The following is a 19150-nucleotide window of genomic DNA, read 5'->3' on the forward strand; positions in this document are numbered from 1 at the left end:
CACAACTCCCGTGGCAGTGCAGAGTGGTCCTTCTCTGAGTTCCCCTGGGTCCCTGTAAAGAGCACAGGGTAGCCCTTAAGCCCTCACCACAGGGCCAAAGGCGCTGTGCCCCTGAAATGCCAGCCTTGGCCTCAGTAGCCTTGTCCTGGCTCAAGTGCCAGTCCCAGCTGTCAATGTCTGCCTTTGTCCAGGCTAAAGCAGAGGAGGCGCTGACAAAGACAGCCCATGGAGAAGACCTTCTCCCCCGCATCCTGGCCTGAGAGAAGATTGTCCCCACCCAGGCCTACCCCCAAGACTCACAAAGCCGTGCCAGGTGCAGAGTGGTAGTGGGAAACCCAGCAGAGGATGATGCATGGGAGGGGCTGAGGCAGAGGGACCACAGGGGACAGTGCCAGAACTGAGCTTCAGACATAGGCTAGGAAGGTCTTCCCAGGATGGGCCCGGACCCTTATACCATAGAAAGTTAAGTGGCCTCCCATTCCTCCCTCCCTCCCATTTTCCCCTTACTCCCCTCCCCTATGACTGTGAATGAGGGGGACCTCTTCCCCTGAATAGGAGGATACAAGGGACGGGATAACAATTGAGATGTAATATGAATAAATTAATAAAATATATTTTAAAAAAAGAAAGTGAAGTGGCAGTAGCGGCTGGTTCTCTGCTGCTCTTGTAGGGCACCTCGGGCCAGCTAGCCTCAAGGCCACAATACTCAGTTTAGAGTCTTTGCTACTTCTTTTTTGTTTGTTTGTTGTTGTTGTTGTTTTGTTTTGTTTTTTGAGACAGGGTTTCTCTGTGTACCCTTGGCTGTCTTGGACTCACTGTGTAGACCAGGCTGGCCTCGAACTCACAGAGACCTGCCTGCCTCTGCCTCCCAAGTGCTGGGATTAAAGGCGTGCGCCACCACACCTGGCTGAGTCTTTGCTGCTTCCATAGTTCACAGTAGTAGCAAGCGCCAGGGTGAAGTTCCAGGTGGCCTTTGCCAAGCTGATTGGGTGGCTGTGGGGGCGGGGATTCAAACAGGCAACCTCTTTACATTAGACCCCGGTCCAGGCTGGCACCAGTTCTCTTATTTTAGGTCATAAGTCTTGATTCTTGCTCTCCTAGCTCCACTGCCAACCCCCTTAGGGGACACCATGCCTGTAGGTAACACACAGGTGTCACTGTGGTGTCAGAGCCCTATAGACTTTGGCTTCTCCCTGTCCTTAGCAGTCTTGAGGCAGTGTCCTTAGACACAGTGGTGCCTGCACATGGTGCCCAAATTAGCCTCAGCGCCTACCTACCTGGTAGACCACCAGTGATCTGAAGAGCAGCTTCTGTGCCAGGAACAGTCCAAGTGGAGCTCCAGTCTCCCACCCCACAATACAATTGTGCCCAGCTCAGCACATCCCAGCTGGCCCAGGTTGGGGGCCCGACCCATCCTGGCCTGCCCCTTTGCTGCCCCTTTGCCCAACAGCACAAGGTAGGCTCTTGATCTCCTTTGCTTGCTTCAGCAGGTGTGTGAGAGGTAACTGACTGGAGATGCTAAAAACAGGCCACTAGGCGGGCAGTTTCTAGCTTTACACAAAGTGCACACTGACCATCTGGAGAAAAAGAAAAGGCTCCTATCTAATGATATTAACACATTTTTTTTTGTCCTTCCAGTGACTCCAGAAGCAGCTTTGGTCATTTCCTCAAGGCAACAGATGGGGAAACCAAGGCCAGGGAAGTTTCACAGCTAGTAATCGTCCATCTGGCCATGTGATCTTGAACCATGAACCTTGGTAGGCATAGGGCAGGGTGGAAGTAGATGGCATTCCCCTGTTCTGTTGAGGAAACAGTAGTATAAGCATAAGATCGGTGGCAGGTGGGCAGCAAGGGCTGGGCTGTAAGGGTGCAAAGGTCAGAAAATCATGTTCACAGGTACTGAGCTCAAGAGCTTGAGCTTGTTTTCCCAGGGTTTCTCAAGAGCTTTGCATTTTGTCAAGTGCAAGTAGAGGGTCCTGGGATGGAGAATGCAGGGGATGGGGGTGGGGGTGGGGGGTGGAGGGGATGGGGGTGGGGGTGGGGGTGGAGGGTGCAGGGGTGCGGGGGGTGGGGCCTGGACCAGAGATGCTATAGCCATGGAAAGAAACAAATGCATTGCAGATGTGTTTGGTGGTGTGGACATAGGATCTTGAAAGCCCAGTACTGAATAGGTGTGGGGAGAATATGGGTGTTCTACCCTGGGGTGTCCTTTCTCTACAGGCTGGTCAGCAGTGAGAAACTGCGTGGAGATGAGGACGCAAGATGAAGGAGTGTATGAGCAGGGGAAAGTGGCTAATGAGGCTTGCCTTGGGGTGACTTGGGTGCTGGGTGTTGATGGTAGTTTAGAAAGTTTCAAGCCAGCCAGAGCTACATAGTGAAAGCCTATCCAAAAAAGAACAAAAAGGGCCGGGCGTGGCGGCACACAACTTTAATCCCAGCACATTGCTGTGAGTTCAAGGTCAGCCTGGTCTACAGAGAGAGTCCAGGACAGCCAAGGCTACACAGAGAGACCTTGTCTCGAAAAAAAACAAAAAAAAAAGAAAGAAAGAAAAAGAGAGAGAGAGAGAGAGAGAGAGAGAGAGAGAGAGAGAGAGAGAGAGGAAAGAAAGGGGGGAGGAAGAGAGGGAAGAGGAAGAGAGAGGAGAAAGAAGAAAACACAAACATCTTCAGTTCTGATTTAGGAATATCTTTCCTACCTCTTCACAGATGAAAACACATCTATGGACAAGCAGCCTCGTTGTCTGTAACTTCACATGTGAATGTCCTGGGCAGGCTTCTTCCATGCCTCCCTGCTCTCCAGCACACAAGAACAGATGTAGCTGGCAGCATCAGTGACATATACTGACTTCAGGAGCAAACATCTTACACAAAGGGAGCTATGCTGCTGCAATGCTGTGCATGGCTGGTGCCTCTTACTAGCACCCTTTCCAGATGTGTCACCCTGCCCTATACGATCAGCTGTATGCAACTCCTATTTATAGATAGGGAGGCAGCCTTTACTGGTCTGGTGTCATCTCCTGGCTGTGTGCCTGGGTTTCCAGATGCTGACTACGAACTCACTGGTCAAAAGAGATATGGACTTCCTGCCTCTCCCAGCCCCCACTGCCACTGTAGAGATGTGGTGTATTCAATACCACCAGTGCACTTGGCACTTTTTAAAATTGGGGCTGGAGAGATGGCTCAGAGAGGTTAAGAGCACTTCTGAGTTCAATTTCTAGCAACCACATGGTGGCTCATAACCATCTATAATGAGATGTGGTGCCCTCTTGTGGCTTGCAGGCAGAATACTGACACATAATAAATCGTTTTTTATTCTTAAAAAATATTTTATCACACACAGAGAAACCCTGCCTCAAAAAACAACAAGAAAATGATGTAACGGTTGTTTTTGCCTGCTCCACCTTTGTGCCTGGTGCTTGGAGAGGCCAGATGCCCTGGAAGTAGTTACAAACAGTTGTGAGCGGCCATGTAGGTCCTGGGAACAGAACCTAGGTCCTCTGCAAGAGCAGCCAGTGCTCTTAACTACTGAGTCATCTCTTTAGCCTCAATATTTAACACTCTCTTTCTGGAAACAGGGTCTCACTGCATAGCCCTGGTTGGTCTGGGACTCACTCTGTAGCCCAGGCTGTCCTCTAGCTCACAGAATTTCTCCTCTTTCTACTTCCTAAGTGCTGGGACTAAAGGTGTGTGCTACCATACCTGGCATGGTTGTAGTTATTAAATGATTTTAAATATGAATCTTAAAAGCTTGAGTTAACAGACAGGCAGTGGTGGTGCACACCTTTAATCCCAGCACTCGGGAGGCAGAGGTAGGTGGATCTCTGTGAGTCTGAGGCCAGCCTGGACTACAGAGTGACTCCAGGACAGCCAAGGCTAACACAAGGAAATCCTGCCTCGAAAGAAAAAACTTGAGTTAACAGAAAGATAAAGAAAATAATCCACAGGCGGATTGCTGTGAGTTCGAGGCCAGCCTGGTCTACAAAGCGAGTCCAGGACAGCCAAGGCTACATAGAAAAACCCTGTCTCGAAAAACCAAAAAAAAAAAAAAAAAAAAAAAAAAAAAAAAAAGAAAGAAAAAGAAAAAAAAGAAAGAAAGAAAGAAAGAAAGAAAAGAATCCACATCATAGAATCTAAAATACTATCTTATTGAGATTTATATTGCCTTTCTTGGACTACGAGTTTGTTTATTTGTTTGTTTGTTTGTTTGTTTGTTTCCACTTGCTTCTGCCTCCCAAGTGCCTGGCTGAACTTCTGATCCTAGTGCTTTCACTCCAAGTGCTGAGGTGACTGCTGTGTGCCACATCCTGTTTTTATGGTGTATGAGGACCAAACTAAGGTCTCTAGGCATGTTGGCAAGCATTCAATCACGTGAGTTGCATTCCCAGCCCACTGTTTTTGTGTTTTTCTTGAGACAGGATCCAAGTGTGTACCTCAGGCCAGTCTCAAAATTCATGACCCTTGATCCTTCTGCCTACCTCTTGAATACCAGGGTTACAAGTGAGTGCCACCAGGCATGGCTTCATCGCTGGCTTCCAGTTTTTTCTTTTAATTTCAGGCAGCACATGGGATGTATTACTGAACATGATTTGGTAGTGTATAGGACAGCATCACAGTGGAAACCCTCAGGAGTACAGGGCCCACCACTTGTCCAGGGTACCACTTTGACTGATTATATACTGGACACCATAGTCATCAGGGAGGAGCCACATCTCAGTGACCACTGTCTTCATATTGATCTGCCTTCAACTCAGGGATGCCCCAAATCTGTGAGATAGGGATCTGGGGGCTGGGCAGAGAACTCAGTGACGAGGACCAGGGCAGGTACTTGGGAGGGAGGAGCTTACTAACACTACTTACCTTCTTCTGGCAGCCAGACAGCTTGAAGGTGGCTTGCTTTGTACCTAGGTCCTCAACCCTGTGTTCCTTATTCTGAAGCAGGAGTCAGGTGGATCCAGGTGATGACTGGACCAGTGTGGACCCTGGCTTGTGTGACCTGGGACTTTCCTAAGGCACCGAGCATACCTGTGTGGACTCTAGTTTGGAGATAGCATTGAAATCAGAGACTTGAAGGACTGCCAGAACACTGTGTCCAAGCTCCCTCGGGACAACCCATACAGGCAGCAGGGAGTATTCACCCTTAGGAGCCTGCTGTTTTCAACTATTGCACACCAGGCCCCCGTGAGGAAAGGGACCTACCTGGACAGCTTAATTGTTCTTGCTCTCATGCATTGTGTGTGTGTGTTGTTGTTGTTGTTTTTGGGATCAAGACAGGTGTAACAGTTCTGGCTGACCTGGAACTCACTTTGTAGACCAGGCTGGCCACAAACTCAGAGTTCCACCTGCTTCTGCCTCACGAGTGCTGGAATTAAAAGTGTGTGCTGCCAGTGCCTGGCTTTTTTTTTTTTTTTTTTTTTGAGACAAAGTCTCTGTGTTAGCCTTGACTGTCCTAGACTCACTTTGTAGACCAGGCTGGCCTTGAACTCACAGCAATCCACCTGCCTCTGCCTCCCAAGTGCTGGCATTAAAGGCGTGTGCCACCATAGCCCAGCCTTAATTTCATTCTTTAGAAAAAAAAATATTTATTTCTAATGATGTGTATGTGGAGGAAAGTGCAGGTACCTGAGGAGGCCAGAAGGTGGCATCAGGTCCCTTGAAATTGGTGTTACAGGGCTGGGTGTGGTGGCCCACGCACGCCTGTAATCCCAGCACTCAGGGAGGCAGAGGCAGGTGGATCTCTGTGAGTTCAAGGCCAGCCTGGTCTACAGAGTGTGTCTAGGACAGCTAAGGCTACACAGAGAGACCCTGTCTCAAACAAACAAACAAACAAAGAAAAACCAAAGAGGGAAAAAGATGGGTTAAGAGCACAGACTGCTCTTCCAGAGGACCTGGGTTCAAATCTCAGCACCCACATGGCAGCTCACAACTGTCTACAAGTTCCAGGGTATGTGACACCCTCACACAGACATACTTGCAGACTAAACACATAAAATAAAATAAAAAGAAATTAGAGTTACAGGTAATTGTGAGCTGAATCTTTTTCTGCTTTTAACTGATTAGTCATCTCTCCAGCACCAAAGGTCATTCTTTTGCCCATTAACTGGTTTCCTTGAAACTATTTGTTAAAAGAACTGTCCTTTTCTAGTTTGTAGCCTACCACATATTGGGGAGGGTTTTTGTTTTTTGACTCCTTATTGTGTTCCAGCAGTTTTTCTGTTCATCTAATATTTCACTGTATTTGCAGGCGTGTATGTGTGTGTGTGTGTGTGTGTGTGTGTGTGTGTGTGTGTGTGTGTGTGTGTGTTTGGTTTTTCTTATTTTGGTTTGGTTTGGTTTTGTTTTGTTTTGAGACAGGGTTTCTCTGTGTAGCCTTGGCTGTCCTGGAACTCACTTTGTACACGAGGCTGGACTCAAACTGTAGGCTCAATTTTTTTTTACACAAATATATTTTATTACAAAACTTATTAACTGAGCATACGTCACTCATAACCCAACTAACCTAAACTATAGGAGAAAAGGATTAAAGAACACAATAACAAAACTGTAAGGACATCAGTTCTGTGGAACAATTCTCCTGGCGTTTTTTTCTGCTGGAACCTGGAGCAAAGAGAACCCGGAATCTCAGCAGGAGCCCAGAGCCCCAAAGCCTTCCCTCAAGTGGTTCTGTCTAGGAGCATCTTGAAGTGGAGCGATGAACAGCCAAAACTATCCCAAGTCTCCAAAGGCCCCTCTCTTGTTTCTGCCTCACTTATATATGTCCTCCCAGAGTCTGTTCACGGATCTTTTCAGCTGGCAACAATGAAGTTCCTGCATAAGGTGGTTTGCCTTCTAGTGGATTAACCTCACCTGTTCTCTCACAAGACCGTTCCAATCCCACACTTGGGATCATAACAAAAACAGGTTTATCTCTCCTTCATCGAACTCATGGTGATCCACCTGTCTCTGCCTCCTGAGTGCTGGGATTGAAGGTGTGAGGCACTGTGCTCAGCTACTTTGCAGTGTTTTGAAACTGTGAAATGTGAGTTTTCTGACTCTGTACTATTTTTCAGAATTCTTTTAGGTATTTGGAGGTGTCTCTTCAAATTCCATATGAAGTTAGTATTGATTGTTTAAAAACAGCTTGGTAACTGCACAGGCTGGTTTTGGTTTTTTGTTTTGTTTTTTGTTTTAAAAGATTTATTTATTTATTTATTATGTATACAGTGCTCTGCCTACATGCCAGAAGAGGGCACCAGATCTCATTATAGATGTTTGTGAGCCACCATGTAGGTGCAGGGAATTGAACTTAGGACCTCTGGAACAGCAGCCAGTGCTCCTAACCTCTGAGCCATCTCTCCAGCCCCACAGGCTGTTCTTTGTTTTTTTGTTTGTTTGTTTTTGTTTGTTTTTTTGAGACAGGGTCTCTCTCTGTGTTAGCCCTGGCTGTCCTGGATTCACGGTGTAGACCAGGCTGGCCTCAAAGTCACAGCAATCCACCTGCCTCTGTCTCCCAAGTGCAGAGATTAAAGGCCTGTGCCACCACCGCCCGGCTTATTTTTGTTTTTAAGGCAGGGTTTCTCTGTGTAGCTTTGGTAGGCTGGCCTCAAACTCAGAGATCAGCTGCCTGCTTCTGAATCCCTAGTCCTGGGATTAAAGGTGCCACTACCTCCCCACTTATCTTCCATTATTTTTTGTTGTTGTTGCTGTCGTTGTAGAAGGATATGACTTAAATAGCAAATTTAAACAATTAAAAAAATTAAAGTGTGGTACATGCCTTTTAATCTTGGGAGACAGAGGCAGGAGGATCTTTGTGAGTTCAAGTTCAGCCTGGTCTATCTACATACTAAGTTCCAGCACAGCCAGGGCTACATAGTGAGATCATGTCAATAATAATAATAATAATAATAATAATAATAATAATAATAATAATAATAATAATAATAATTTGTCACATTAATTAAATAAAAAAAAAAACTAAGCCAGAGTCCAGTGTGGTGGTGTGTCCCTGTACTTGGGAGGTGGAAGCAGGCACATCAGGAACTGGAGGTCAGCATGAGCTACACAGTGAGTTCAAGGCCAGTGTGGGTACCTCGGGAAGAAGATGTCATAAATGAAAACAGTGGTGAGAAGGAAAGACAGACACAGAAAGGAGCAATTCAGCTACAGTCCAGACTTTACTCAGGAAAAGACCTGAGGACGGTGGATTGCTACTGTAAGACCCAGAGAGCCTGCGCTCCTCTCTTTTTTTGTTGTTCTTGTTTTTGTTTTTTTGTTTTTGGAGACAGGGTTTCTCTGTGTAGCCTGGCTGTCCTGGACTCGGTTTGTAGACCAGGCTGGCCTCGAACTCACAGAGATCCGCCTGCCTCTGCCTCCCAAGTGCTGGGATTAGAGGTGTGCACCGCCATGGATGGCGCCTGCATTCCTTTTATGGGCTAGGTAGTTGTAGGGTAGAAAAGGAAAACGGAAAAGACTGAAAAGTTCCCTGTTTTTGCGTCATGGCCTGCTGTTGCTAGGAATAGCTAGGGGGCTGAGGTGAGGGCTGAGTTAAAGAATGTCAGGTGACTGATAACCATCTCTCATGGCTTTGACTGGGGGTGGTCCTTGGAACAGGGAGGACAAGGATCTAGAAAAACAAGTTACTTTAGTTTTGGGAATCAAATTACTTAGTTTGTGAAATTGTCATTGTTTAACCAAAATGGAGGCGCTTTAAAAATTATGTGGCGGCGCACGCCTTTAATCCCAGCACTCGGGAGGCAGAGGCAGGCGGATCACTGTTGAGTTCAAGGTCAGCCTGGTCTACAGAGTGAGTCCAGGACAGCCAGGGCTACACAGAGAGACCCTGTCTCTAAAAACCAAAACAAACAAACAAACAAACCAAACCCAAAATTATGTAGCCTTGGTTAGCACCTACCATGCAACCATGCAAGAGGCCAGCCTGCTGTACAAAGCCAGTCCAGGGCAGCCAAGGCTGTTATACAGAGAAACCCTGTCTTGAAAAAAAAATGCAGTAGCGTACAGAGGTGGAACACTGGGCCTCACACCTGTCAGTCAAGCATTCCAGCATCGAGCCACACCAGCCCTGACCAACTATTTGTAACAGTAAAAGTGGTCCTTTCATCTGGTTGAAGTCAATACACATAAGAGAACACAAACCCTTTCTAGAGGTCTTTTGGGGAGTGACCCTGGAGCCACCATGTGACTTTTCCTCACACCATAGAGCCAAAGCTCTGCCTTTCTTTGCTTTTGTGTGTTATTTGGCCTAATACGAATACAGAACTAAGAGATGGGCTATATTTAATGTGACGACAGAAGTTTTTTGTTGTTGTTTTGTTTCTTGAGACAGGGTCTCTCTGTGTAGCCCTGGCTGTCCTGGACTCGCTTTGTAGACCAGGCTGGCCTCAGACTCACATCAATCTGCCTGCTTCTGCCTCCTGAGTGCTGGGATTAAAGGCGTGCGCCACCATGCCCTCTCCTTAAAATAAATAAATAAATAAATAAATAAATAAATAAATAATATATATGATTTTTTGAGATTGGGTTTTTCTGTCCAGCCTTGGCTATTCTGGACTCACTCTGTAGAGCAGCTGGACTCAAACCCTCCCAAGTGCTAGTATCAAAGATGTGCACTGCCACACCTGGATATTTTTATTATTATTTTTAAGCATTATTTTAAGCATGCGGGTATGTGAATGGGAGTTCAGGTGCCCCAGGAGGCCAAAAGCAATGGACCTGGAGTTTGAACTGAGCCATTTGATGTGCTGATGGGGATCTATCTCAGATTTTTGGGAAGAATACCAAGTTTTCTAAACCATCTAGCCATCTCTCTAGCCCGTGGTTTGTTCTTTGAAATTATCAAATTACAATCACAAAGCAATGCATCTGAAGAACTTGATCATATTATAACTTTTTTTCTTGGCTTTTTGAGACAGGGTTTCTCTGTGTAGCCTTGGCTGTCCTGGACTCACTCTGTAGACCAGGCTGGCCTCGAACTCACAGCGACCCTCCTGCCTCTGCCTCCCGAGTGCTGGGGTTACAGGTGTGCGCCACTGCGCCCGGCCTATATTATAACTGATTTTACCCTTCCCATTCTGCCACCACAAGCCCCTGTCACCCAACACGCCACTCTCGCTTTTGGCCTTCTCCGCTTTCCTATTTGCTGGGAATGGAAGCCATGCTCTCAGTGAGCTACACTCCTAGTCTGCTTTTTTTAGCCTAGGATGTCCTTGAATTCCTGATCCTCTTGCCTCAACCTCTCAAGTTCAGGAATTACATGTATGAACTACCACACCCAAGAAGTTCAATCTTTTTTACATTCCACATTTTTGAGGACACAGAGCACTAGGGACCCAGGAATGTTAAGCATACAGGGGCCTATCCTCAATGGAGGAGATAAAATACCTGCCAGAAAGGTGGAAGTGGATATTATTAATGATCCTTTTGCTATCTGTGGAGGTAGACCTCACCCACCTTTTGCTGTAGAGGCAGACCTCACCCAAATTTCTCAGAATGTTTATCCCAGCCCCTCCTTCCCTATCTCCATCTTTATTGGGGGCTGGGGTGGGGGGGAATGTCACATGTTCCTTTTTTCCTCTTTCTCTCTCTCTTTTTTTTTAAAGACAGGGTTTCTCTGTGCAGCCATTGCTGTCCTGGAACTCACTTTGTAGACCTGGCTGGCCTCGAACTCACAGAGCTCCGCCTGCCTCTGCCTCCTGAGTGCTGGGATTACAGGTGTGCGCCATCAGCACTTGCTGTTTACACGTTCATTACAGCCTGCTGACTTCTACGCCATTTCAGCTGGAGACCACAGTAGAGTATAGGCCCTTTAGCTATAGAACCCACCCTCATGGTCACAAGGCATCCTAAGCAGTCACACCTTCAGCTTTATTGTGCATGTGGAATTAGATCGGTTTGTTTGTTTTTGTTTTGGGGTTTGTTTGTTTGTTTTGTTTTGGTGTTTCAAGACAGGGTTTCTCTGTGTAACCTTGACTGTCCTGGACTTACTTTGTAGTCCAGGCTACCCTCGAACTCACAGAGATCCACCTGCCTCTGCCTGCCGAGTGCTGGGATTAAAGGCATGCACCACCACCGCCTGGCTTTTTTGGTTTTTTAAACCTGGAAATGTCTGTTGCCTGGAAACTTTTCCCCAAAGTGTACTGTGTTTTAATTATGCTGACAATGAGCCGCCTGGCATCTATCAGATTCCCCAAAGCCTGCTCCAGGTTGATGAAGGTTATTTGACTTGAGGTTGTTGGTTTGTTTTGGAGAAATAACAGCAAGACTGAGGCCGTCACAAGTTTATTGCAAGCAATCAGACCTTTTAATACCCTTATAGGATCAGAATACAATCATGCTTGCTGGGGTCAATACAGTGATAGCTGCTAGAATCCGGGGATTAATGTTTAACACTAATTGTCCAACAAGGGTTCTACAAGCTTTGATGGCTTCTAGGGAACACAGAGAAGTGTGGGCAGCCTGATGCTCCACTACATGAGAGAGAGAGAGCGCCTTGGTTTCTCAGGAACAGAAAGGCACACAGGAGCCAGGAACTCTAACCTGAAAAATCTGACAAATGCCTCTCAAGTCAGCTAGGCAAGGCTTCCATGATTCCCCATATGGCATCCAAAAATTTCTAACAGGCTTCTTGTCCATAATGCCCTAAGATTTAAAAATAAGCCAGGCGTGGTGGCCCATGCCTTTAATCCCAGCACTCAGGAGGTAGAGGCAGGTGGATCACTGTGAGTTTGAGATCAGCCTGGTCTTCAGAGTGAGTCTAGGACAACCAAAATAACACAGAGAGACCCTGCCTCAGAAAAAGAAAAAAGAAAAAAGAGAATATCTGTATGAATTTTTTGAAAACCAATAATGTTATAAATGTTAACAAAATAACATGATTCTAAAGAATAAAAGATGGATGGATAATAAAAATGTAGCACACATACACACAAGCAACATGAAATCATTCAGCAGATTACATTTATCTATTTGGGGTGGATGTGTCTGAAAGAATTATTTTCAAAAGATTTATTTTGAGAGGCAATAGTACAGCATGGGGTAGTTTGCAGAATGGAAGCATTGGAGGAGGCCAAGGCAGGAAAGGGATGGGGGAAGTTATGTAATTTATATTTTAAGTCAAACCATCTCTAACTCCAGAGCTAGAGAGATTGTGCAGTGGCTACAGTGGCTTTTATTCTTAGAACCCACATCAAGTAGTCACCACTGCCTGTTACTCCGGCTCCAGGAAGCCTTTAATTTCAGCACTTGGGAAACAGAGGGAGGTGGATTGCTGTGAGTTTGAGGGCAGCCTGGTCTACAGAGGGAGTTCCAGGATGGCCAGAGCTATATAGAGAAACCCTGTCTCAAAAGGACAAAAAACAGAAAAAGAAAAAAAGAAAAGAAAAAAGAAAAGAAAAGAAAAGAGAACAACATAAGATTTGGATGAGAATCTCAGGAGAAAATATGTGAAAACTGAGCCAGAAGTGGTGGTGCACACCTTTAATCCCAGCACTCGGGAGGTAGAGGCAGGTAGAGTCCAGGACAGCCCAAGGCTACAAAGGGAAACCCTATATTGGGAAAAAAAAGAACATGAAAACTATTGTATTATTTTACATTAAAATCCCTATACACTAAGCAGAGAAATTTTGTAGAGAACATCGCCAATACAGAAAATCAAGCAAAACTCCAGGGCTGGAAATCAAGGTGAGTACATTATCTCATTTAGACACTAATAAATAAAAAATAATGACCATATCTTTCATTGTATTGTATATTTAATAAAGTGCTTTATAGCAAAATTATGGGGTGACGTAAACCTGCTGGAGATTTGGTCTTGTGCTTGTCTTGGTTCAGATTTGAACACTGTCTCTCTCTGTGATCAGAAGTGCTAAGGAGACTGTGGTCCAGAAAGCATAGCTGAGCTTTTCCCACCCCTTCTACCTCAATGGAGCTGGGAAATGTAAGCTTCTTTCATCACCTAATTTCCTTAAGGCCCCTCATCCTTAGCTTCCAGGTTCTCTCATGGTTTTCCTTCATCCTGGTCATTTATATCAAACTTCTTCTTTAGAGAGGAGACACAGTGCCACTTTGATCTTTGCCTTGCACTCTGCTTCATGGATCTTTTCATTGATTCTTAAAGTTGGCCGTACCAGCCGGGTGTGGTGGCGTGCACCTTTAATCCCAGCACTCGGGAGGCAGAGGCAGGTGGGTCATTGTGAGTTCAAGGCCAGCCTGGTCTACAGAGCGAGTCCAGGATAGCCAAGGCTTACACAGAGAAACCCTGTCTTTAAAAATAAAAAGTCAGTTATGTTGGAAATACATTTTTTTGTTTCACAATCCTAGGTGTGGGATGTGGGGCTGCTTCAGATTAACCTCAGCAGTGACCAGGATTTGTCTCATGCTCTAGCAGGGGCGTGATTTTGCCAGCTGAAGGTAGTTTCCATTTGGAATTCTGGGGAGTCTTCAGAGGGTATATAATGCTAGAGCTGGTTCCTGCTGCTGTTCTTGTTGGGTTCTGGTTGCAGGATTGTTGGTTGCTGGTGGAAATATTCTGACAATGAAGGTTGGACTTGCCCCAAGGAACTTGAAGTCCCTAATTAGCAGGAAGTAGTCTAAAGAGATCTATGGCGGGTGTGGTGGTCAGCACTCGGGAGGCAGAGGCAGGTGGATCATTGTGACTTCAAGACCAGCCTGGTCTACAAAGTGAGTCCAGGACAGCAAAGACTACACAGAGAAACCCTGTCTCAAGACAACAAAAACAGCAGCGTGGTGGCGCACACCTGTAATTCCAGCACTTGGGAGGCAGAGGCAGGAGGACCACTGTGAGTTTGAGGCCAGCCTGGTCTACAAAGTGAGTCCAGGACAGTCAAGGCTACACAGAGAAACACTGTTTCAAAACAAAACCATCAAAACAACAAAAGCAAAAACAAATAAAGAGCTCTATGTGCCATTCCCCTCTGTCCTTCTTTCTCTGCCTAGAGTAGGGGTGGTGTAGCAAGGTAGGAAAAAGAACCCAACAAAATAGACAAAAGTATGGTTACATTTCTTTTTTATTTATCATTAAAATTTATTTTATTGAATAAAATATTTTTGTCATTGCTAAACATTATTTTTATAAAATTAAAACACAATTAAATATACCTTTTCCCTCATTCCCTTTCCTTCTTCCCACATATCCTGTTGCTCTCTCTTAAATTCATAACCTCAAGGACTGGGGAGACAGCTTAGCAGTTTAGAGGACAGGATTCAATTGCCAGCAACCACGTGGCAGCTCACAGTGGTCTGTGACTCCAGTTCCAGGGGCTGGTACCCTCACACAGACGAATGTGTAGGCAAAACCAGTGCACAGGCTAGGTTCATACTCACAGCAGTCCTCAGGTTTCCGCGTGCCAAGATTACAGGCCTGGTTTAAGAAGGTGTAGTCCAGGGGCTGGAGAGATGGCTCAGAGGTTAAGAGCACTGCCTGCTCATCCAGAGGTCCTGAGTTCAATTCCCAGCAACCACATGGTGGCTCACAGCCATCTATAACGAGATCTAATGCCCTCTTCTGGTGTGCAGATGTACATGCAGGCAGAACACTGTATAATAAATAAATACATAAATCTAAAAATATAAAATTTAAAATAAGAATAAATGGATACATAAATCTAAAAAAGTAAAAAAAGAATGTGTAGTCTGGAGCCAGGCGTGGTGGCACACACCTGTAATCCCAGCACTTGGGAGGCAGAGGCAGGTGGATCGCTGTGAGTTCAAGGCCAGCCTGGTCTACAGACTGAATCCAGGGCAGCCAAGATAACAGAAAAAAACCTGTCTCAAAAAAACAAAACAAAAAGTATATATATATATTCTGCGAAAAGAATGAGGCAGCCTGGTGGCAGTGGTGCTTGCTTTACTCTCAGCACTGGGTAGACAGAAGCAGTCTAGTGTACAGTGCCTCTCAAGTGCTGGGATTAAAGGTGTGCACCACCACGCCAGGTGCTCTTTTTTTTTTTTTTTACCTTTTTAAAACAGTTTTTAAAAATTTTTATTTAAGGTCAGGTGGTGGTGGCACATGCCTTTAATCCCAGCACTTGAGAGGCAGAGGCAGGCAGATCTCTGTGAGTTCAAGGCTAGCGTGGTCTACAGAGCGAGTTCCAGGACAGCTAGAGCTGTTACACAGAGAAACCCTGTTTTTCCAAAGCCAAAAAAAATGTATTTAAATAATTTATTCAGATTACATCACAATTGTTATCCCATCACTTGTATCCTCCCATTCCTCCCTCCCTCCCACTTTCACCCTACTCCCCTCCCCTATGTCTGTGACTGAGGGGGACCTCCTCCCCCTGTATGTGCTCAGAGGGTATCAGGTCTCTTCTTGGTAGCCTGCTATCCTTCCTCTGAGTGCCACCAGGCCTCCCCATCAAGGGGATGTGGTCAGATATGGGGCACCAGAGTTCGTGTGAAAGTCAGTCCCCGCTCTCCACTCAGCTATTAAAAACAAAGAATTCCCAAACTTTGTGGACAAATGGAGTGAACTAGAAATGATCATAATGAGTGAGTTAACCAAGAAGCAGAAAGAGTCAAATGGTATATACTCACTTATATCTGGACACTAGCCCAAGCGTCATGTCCCATGAAAGTCTTCACTTACCAGGAAAGTGGGACAGAGGGGAGGACATCCTATTGGGACTCTAGGTGAGAGAAGCATGGGAGAATGGGGAAATAGAAGGATCCAGAGGGTCCTAGAAACACATTATTTTTTTTTAAGATATATTTATTTATTTTGTATACAGTGCCCTGCCTGCATGTACACCCGCAGGCCAGAAGAAGGCACCAGATCTCATTACAGATGGTTGTGAGCCACCATGTGGTTGCTGGGAATTGAACTCAGGCCCTTTGGATGAGCAGGCAGTGCTCTTAACCTCTGAGCCATCTCTCCAGCCCCATGGGGCATTATTGTTGCCATTATTTTGTAATGTTCAGGACACGTGCTTGCTACTGAGCCATCCATACTCTTGGTCCTTCACTCAGGGATTTTAAAGTTTTATATAAAAGGATACATATATCTTTCTTCTGAAACTTACTGTTTTCACTCCATGTTACATCTGTGACATCCAAGCTAATGTGTACAAATTCAGCTTGTTCATTTGTGTTGCTGTGTGGTATTTCAGTATGTGACTCTTACTGATATGTTTTTCTGTTCTGCTAATGGGTATTGATTTAGATAGCTCCTGGCTTTTGCTTGCCAGAAACAGAGTGACCTTAACCAGTGTATGTCAGTGTCACTAAATTCTCCAGCGGGAGCCTGGGAGTAGGCTCTTCACTTGTGAGTCTTGCTTCTTACAACAGAAAATATCTATTGTTTTCCAAAGGGCTTGCCCGAGTGTGCATGCTCCAGCTAGGGGTGTTCCTATGCTCCACATTAGTGTAAACAACTGCCACTGTTGGACTTTCAAATTCCTGCCAGTCACTGCTCACGCAAATCACTGTCACTTTAATTTGCATTTCCACAGACCCTCTTCTCTGCCCATGGTCAGAGGCACCAGGTGAGGCAGATACATGCGCATTTTCTTCCTTCCTTCCTTTCTTTCTTTCTTTTTTGGTTTTTCAAGACAGGGTTTCTCTGTATATCCTTGGCTGTCCTGGACTAACTTTGTAGACCAGGCTGGCCTCGAACTCACAGAGATCTGCCTGTCTCCTGAGTGCTGGGATTAAAGGCGTGCGCCACGACATGCGGCTCCATGTGCATCTTTCAGTGTGTGTATGTGTGTGCCTGTCCTGTAGACATGTGTTGGGGAATGCTGAGACAGGTGCTTGCTTTGCAGCCCTGACTGCCCCTCTCCCTCTTACATGCAGGAATTATACACATGCACTACCACACCCAGCTGCTGGCAGTGTCTTTCACCCTGCCTTCCTCCTTCCTCCCTTTCATCCTTTCCTCTTCCTTTGTTTCTCCCCTCCTCCTTCCACCTCCCCAACTCCCACAGCAGTTAGTCTTAGGCGTGAAGTCTGATATACAGCACAGGTTGACTTTGAACACATCCTCCTAATTCTTAAAAAGTTCTGGGATTACAGGTATATGTTACCATGCCTGGCTTCCAGCAGCTTCTTTTTTTTACATTTTTTAAAAATTTTACTTCAGTTTTATTTTTCCTAGCAGCTTTAAAAAATTATGTATAAAGTGTTCTGCCTGCATGTACACCTTCAGGCCAGAAGAGGGCGCTGGACCTTATTATACATGGTTGGGAACCACTATGTGATTGCTGGGAATTGAATTCAGGGCCTTTGGAAGAGCAGACAGGGCTCCTAACCTCTGAGCCATCTCTCCAGCCCTGTTTTTTTTTTGTTTTTGTTTTTGTTTAAAGAAACCAAAATTACAGAATTCCTCACTATAGAACACAGCAGTAGTACATATTACAACCAGGCATAGTGGCACCTTTAATCCTAGTACTTTGGAGGCAGAGGCAGGTGGATCTTTGTGAGTTTGAGGCCAGCAAAGCAAGTCTAGGACAGCCAGGGCTACATAGAGAAACCCTGTCCCAAAACAAACCAACAAACAAAACAAAAAACAAACAGAGGAGGTTGAACTGGGATACAAAGGCATAATTTTGTTTTGTTTTGTTTTGCTTTTTGAGACAGGATTTCTCTATGTAACAACTCTGACTGTCCTGGACTTGCTTTGTAGACCGGGCTGGCCTCGAACCCACAGAGATCTACCTGTCTTTGCCTCCCAAGTGCTGGGATTAAAAGCATGCACCACCACCACCTGGCAGAAAGGCATACTTTTAAATATGGGGGCTGGAGAGTCACTTAGGGAAAGCATAAGGCATACTGAAAGAGTTTCTCAAGAAAGAGTAGAAACTAGGGCAGGAGAGATGGCTTAGCAGTTAGGAACACTGGCTGCTCTTCCAAAGTTCTTAAGTTCAATTCCCAGCAACCACATGGTGGCTCACAATCATTTATAATGAGATCTGATGCCCTCTTCTGGCAGGCAGGGCACTGTATACATAACAATCAATAGATAAATCTTTTTAGAAAGGGATAGAGTAGAAACTTAAGTGTCTTAACACTAACCATATATACTATTTTGGTAACTGTTTGTTTGAGACAGGGTTTCTCTGTGTAGCCTTGGCTGTCCTGGACTCACTCTGTAGACCAGCCTGGCCTTGAAATCACAGTGATCTGCCTGCAAGCACATCTCTCTTTTTAAAATGTTGTTTTTGAGTGTTTTCCATGCATGCTTGTCTGTACACCATGTATGTGCCTAGTACTGTGGGAGGTCAGAAGAGGGCATCAGATAAGGATAGCTATGAAACACATTTAGAAAATTGCAGGCTTGGGCTGGAGAGATGGCTCAGTGTTTGGGAGCACTGACTGTTCTTCTGGAGGACCGGGGTTCAATTCCAAGCACCCACATGGTAACTCACAAGTGTTTGTAACTCCAAAATCAGACACCCATAGATGTACATGCAGGCAAAGCACCAATGTACATAAAAGAAAACTATAGGTTTTCAGATGGGAAATATTAATCATGCTGAAATTCGTTATCTTCTGGAGAGAGGCCCCACAAGAATTCCAAATGAGAGGTTCTTTCCTTTCCTGTGTCCCCATAATTTCCTTGCCTCCCCCTGCCACCCCCCCCCCCCAGTGTTTCTCTGTGTCACCCTAGCTGTCCTGGACTCACTTTGCTTTTTTGTTTTTGTTTGTTTTGTTTTGTGTTTTTTGTTTGTTTTTGTTTTTCAAGACAGGGTCTCTCTGTGTAGCCTTGGCTGTCCTAGAGCTCACTCTGTAGACCAGGCTGGCCTTGAACTCACAGCAATCCTCTTGCCGCTGCCTCCTGAGTGCTGGGATTACAGGCCTGTGGCACTGTGCCTGGCCTATTTTTCTATCTTAATATCAATCTATTATCTGTCTATCCATCTATACACATCCATTAATCACTTGTTTTGTGGTGGAATTCACACAAGTCTTTGAAGTATTCAGGTCAGCTATGTTTTATAAATAATGCACAACCATTACTTCTGTTGTTCCAGAACATTTTAATCACCTTCCTCCAAAAGAAACCTTGTATTCATTAAACAACCTCTCCCCATATCCATTTTCCCAAAGCCTCAGTCGTGACAACTGTTCATTTGTGTTTTTATGGATTTGTCTCTTCTGGATAGTTCATTTAAATGCAAAAAAATGGATTTTTGTGCCTGGC

The sequence above is a fragment of the Acomys minous genome, assembly GCF_964271855.1.
Source record: "Acomys minous genome assembly, chromosome: 7".
NCBI lineage: Eukaryota > Metazoa > Chordata > Mammalia > Rodentia > Muridae > Acomys > Acomys minous.